The sequence below is a fragment of the Nerophis lumbriciformis genome, unplaced genomic scaffold, assembly GCF_033978685.3.
Source record: "Nerophis lumbriciformis unplaced genomic scaffold, RoL_Nlum_v2.1 HiC_scaffold_276, whole genome shotgun sequence".
NCBI lineage: Eukaryota > Metazoa > Chordata > Actinopteri > Syngnathiformes > Syngnathidae > Nerophis > Nerophis lumbriciformis.
Window position 1 is genome coordinate 8,842 of NW_027316713.1, and position 5,023 is coordinate 13,864.

The 5,023-nt window shown below is 54.4% G+C and overlaps 1 long non-coding RNA gene across 1 annotated transcript; it reads right to left on the reverse strand.

The window, feature by feature from the left end:
- Positions 1-770: 770 nt before the first annotated feature.
- LOC133588356 (uncharacterized) lies at positions 771-1,771 on the reverse strand. The gene is made up of 2 exons (XR_009814260.2): positions 1,447-1,771; positions 771-1,314 (listed from the first exon to the last, which is right to left on the reverse strand). It is a non-coding gene; the product is annotated as an uncharacterized lncRNA (long non-coding RNA).
- Between the last annotated feature and the right edge of the window lie 3,252 nt (positions 1,772-5,023).

A 5,023-nucleotide genomic window follows, 5' to 3' on the forward strand; every position in this document is an offset into this window, starting at 1 on the left:
ACCCTAACCCTAACCCTAACCCTAACCCTAACCCTAACCCTAACCCTAACCCTAACCCTAACCCTAACCCTAACCCTAACCCTAACCCTAACCCTAACCCTAACCCTAACCCTAACCCTAACCCTAACCCTAACCCTAACCCTAACCCTAACCCTAACCCTAACCCTAACCCTAACCCTAACCCTAACCCTAACCCTAACCCTAACCCTAACCCTAACCCTAACCCTAACCCTAACCCTAACCCTAACCCTAACCCTAACCCTAACCCTAACCCTAACCCTAACCCTAACCCTAACCCTAACCCTAACCCTAACCCTAACCCTAACCCTAACCCTAACCCTAACCCTAACCCTAACCCTAACCCTAACCCTAACCCTAACCCTAACCCTAACCCTAACCCTAACCCTAACCCTAACCCTAACCCTAACCCTAACCCTAACCCTAACCCTAACCCTAACCCTAACCCTAACCCTAACCCTAACCCTAACCCTAACCCTAACCCTAACCCTAACCCTAACCCTAACCCTAACCCTAACCCTAACCCTAACCCTAACCCTAACCCTAACCCTAACCCTAACCCTAACCCTAACCCTAACCCTAACCCTAACCCTAACCCTAACCCTAACCCTAACCCTAACCCTAACCCTAACCCTAACCCTAACCCTAACCCTAACCCTAACCCTAACCCTAACCCTAACCCTAACCCTAACCCTAACCCTAACCCTGTTGAGGTTTTAAGAGACCATTATAAAAACACTCTACAAGTGGAATTGGACAAGATAACCAGTTTTATTGACGAGGTTTGGAGACCCGCTTTTCAGCTGGCCTCTACATGGGCCAAGAAACATCTGGGACGCAGACTGATGGGGGACACCCTCGGGAAGGCCGAGGCTCTGATCGTCGCGGCCTTCGCCGACCCCCCTGTCAACGCGGAGGTGGTACGCCCGGCCCAGTCCTTGCCGGTCCAGACCGCCACCCGGGTATCGGTGGGCACCCATACTGACCCTACGGGCCCTGACGGGGCTCCTGGGGTGGTACGGGCTAGCAGCCCTCCGGCTCGGGTCGTCGCCCGGGTCTCGGTGGCTACCAGCACCGACGCCGTGGCTCCAGATTGGTCTCCTGAGGTGGATCGGGATGCAATCCCTCCAGCACGGGTTGCCCCGATCTTCCTTCCTCGTCGACCGGAACCACCCAAGGAGCAGAGGGTGACACAGCCCCGGGCCACGGACAGCGGGCCTGCCCAGGACACCCTCGGCGAGGCTCCGCCCACCCAGCTTATTCCTGCATCTCGCAGGAGGCTTCCTCTGGGATCACCTGCAAGACAAGACACACAGGAGACCCCCACTCAGACCGAGGACGACGATGACTCACCACGTGGGTCCACAAGCTCCGGGGCGGATCAAACCCAGGACACCCCCACCCATACAGAGGACGACGATGACTCACCAGGGGGACCCACGGCCTCCTCGCCTCTCCTGATCGACTTTCGGGATGAAGAACAGGAGCGGGGGCTTTCTTCGGTGATGTCCCCTCGTTACTCTTCCGCGACCCCCGACTGGTCCCCTCTCCAGCCTGAGACGGCAGATGAGACGGCACCACAGGGTGAATTTTCACCACGGGGGCCCACACTTTCCGGGGCTCCTATGGTGGACTATGAGGACTCACCCTTGCAGCGGACGCCTCCTCAGGAGACGCCCCCTCAGGAGATGCTTCCTCAGGAGTCCCCCGATTGGGCACATTTGTTCCCTGGGGCACTAAAAAGGAAGCCACACAAGAGGCCTTCCGTCCCAGATACTCCACAACACCTGTCAATTCCAGAATGTGTCGAGTTGGTAGAGGATACGACTAGTGCCTCCCCCCGTAGACCCACTAGACACATGGTCTCGAGTAGGAGGATGATGGATTGGAAGTTGTCGGCCAACAAGAAATTCTTGGTGATCGGCGACTCCAATCTGTCCCACCTACCACCTTTTTACGTCGACGACCTTCAGATCGACAGTTACCCGGGCGCCAGTTTTAGACACGCGGAGGCCATCCTACGCAAGACCGTGATTGCTGCACCGGTTGAAGTGTTGGTTCTAGCCTTTGGGATCAACCATCGTGAGCAGAAAGTTAAGGAGACCGCTATTAAGCAGCTCCAAGGGGCACTCAGGATGGCCGTGGCTACCTTCCCACGGGCCCGAGTGCTAATCCCCCTGATTAACTATTCGGCCGCTTTGCCCGTTGAGCAGAAAAACAACCTCGGGCGGCTGAATAGTTTAATCAGCAACAATTATGCTCACATCCCGGCTCTCGACAGCCGGGACTTTGAGACCCAACCCGACCTGGTCCACTGGACTCGGGACACGGCCAAGTTGATGCTCAAGCACTGGCTTGACTTTTTAAACTTGGCATCCCCATAATCCCGATCGCTCGGGGGGGTAATAAGAACGTGATAAATTTGGCCCATAATTTCACGCCAACCCCCTTACAAATCTCCCTCCTCAATAAGGGCCTCAACTTCATTCCTTCCACTAATCTCAGTAGCGACTGGCATCATCAACTTCAATTTGACCTCCAGCGCTACCACAGACGTGTCAAACTTGAGGTATACTATGAGAAACAAGATTCTCTCGGACCCACACCCTTCACAGCCCGTTCCGGCTGGGAGCCCTCACCTGGACTTATGCCTCCGGAATTCCAGGCTATGGTCCGGTCCGACGGGCTCTCCATGTCCGGTTCGGGTTGCGCACCTGCGGTCGCTCCCAATTTGACACGCGGAGAAGTCGAGGCCCTTCATAGTCTAAAAACAAACAAACATATTGTGATCAAACCAGCCGACAAGGGGAGTGCTGTTGTCATTTTTGACAGATCGCAATACATATGGGAGGGTTCTCGGCAGTTGAGTGACATGACGTATTATAAACCACTGCCGGAACCTATTTATCCGCAAACTATTCCCATGGTAGAAAAGATTCTGGATAATCTTCTACTTAAAAAATTTATCAATTTTAAACAACATAGGTATCTCATGGGGGAGCCGGATCCTCGCCCCCGCAGGTTCTACATGCTCCCTAAAATTCACAAGGAGCCAGACAAGTGGAGCAAGCCCCACGAGATCCCTCCGGGGCGACCCATTGTGTCTGACTGCGGCAGCGAGACGTACAGAACGGCGGCGTTCATCGATCATTATCTGACGCCGCTGTCCGTTCTGCACGACAGCTACCTCAGGGATACCTATGATTTTATTGATAAAATCAAGAAGGTCTGCATTCCCCCAGATGCCATTTTGTTTACCATCGACATTGACAGCCTGTATACAAACATTGATATAAATGAGGGGATACAGGCTGTCAAAAATGTCTTCTACAGGTACCGCGACGTTAGCAGGCCCGAAAAGGAGCTCCTGCAGCTCCTCGACATTAATTTGAGGAGAAACGACTTTGAGTTTGACGGTCGTTTCTACCTCCAAATTAAGGGCACTGCTATGGGCAAGAAATTTGCACCGGCGTATGCCAACATTTTTATGGCAGAGTGGGAGACCTCTGCCTTGGCCGCCTGCCCAAAACGTCCTCTCCACTACTTCCGGTACCTGGATGACATCTGGGGTGTCTGGACCCATTCCAGTGAGGAGTTCAGCGTGTTCTTAAACACGCTGAACACTCACAATAAAAATATCACCATCAAGTCGACCACGAGCAACACATCGGTCGACTTTTTGGACACCACGACATTCAAGGGTCCCGACTTTGCCGACACGCAACACTTGGACATCAGGGTGTTCTTCAAGGAGACCGACACCCACGCGCTCCTCTTCAAAAGCAGCTTCCACCCCAAGCATACCTTCGCGGGGTTGGTGAAATCCCAATTGTTGAGGTTCCATCGTGTCTGCACCAGAAGGGAGGACTTCCTGACGGCCTCGAGGACCCTCTTTTCTGCCCTGAGGGGGAGGGGCTATTCCAGGTCCTTCCTCAGACGGCAGTTGAGGGTCTTCTTGGACCCGAAGGGGCCTCCCCCTGGGACCGACATGATCCCTCTCATCACCACCTACTCTCCCTCGGCCGTGCGGGTCGCCAAGAAGGTCAAAGACCACTTCCGGACCTTTGCGGAGAGTAGCGGGAGGCTGCCGGGGCGCTACGTGGTGCCGGCCTACCGTAAGAACCCCAACTTGAATGATCTGTTGGTCAGGGCCAGGGTCAGCTCACTGAGAGACCCGCCCTCCACTAGGAGGGACACCCTTGTCCGCCACTCACAATGGTTGGTGAACCCCCACAACCGCAAGGTTTTCCAGCCGTTGTGCCGTGGCGGCCGACACACCCGGAACTGTGTGTACGTGATTCGGTGCCAACGATGTGGCGATATGTACGTGGGCGAGACGGGCAATACCTTAGCTAGGAGATTCGCCCAACACAAGTACAACATCGTTAGGCATAAAAATACCAACACTCACCTGGTTCAGCATTTTCTCCGACACGGGTGGTCTTCCGTCCGGGCGACTGTCGTAGAGACGGATCCCAAATGGAGCCTCGCCCAACGCCACCGGGCGGAGCTCCTTTGGATCTCCAAATTGGGCACCAGACATCCAGGGGGCCTAAATGAGGTGTGAGTGTGAGCCCGTTGGATTGTGACGGACAGTGCACATTCCCGTTTTTCCCTTCTTTATTTTTCCCATACCCCCCACCCCCCCTCTTCCCTAACCCTAACCATTCCCTTCTCCTTACCTAAAACCTACCCCCAAACCTAACCCTAACCCTCTAACCCTAACCCTAACCCTCTAACCCTAACCCTAACCCTAACCCTAACCCTAACCCTAACCCTAACCCTAACCCTAACCCTAACCCTAACCCCTAACCCTAACCCTAACCCTAACCCTAACCCTAACCCTAACCCTAACCCTAACCCTAACCCTAACCCCTAACCCTAACCCTAACCCTAACCCTAACCCTAACCCTAACCCTAACCCTAACCCTAACCCTAACCCTAACCCTAACCCTAACCCTAACCCTAACCCTAACCCTAACCCTAACCCCTAACCCTAACCCCC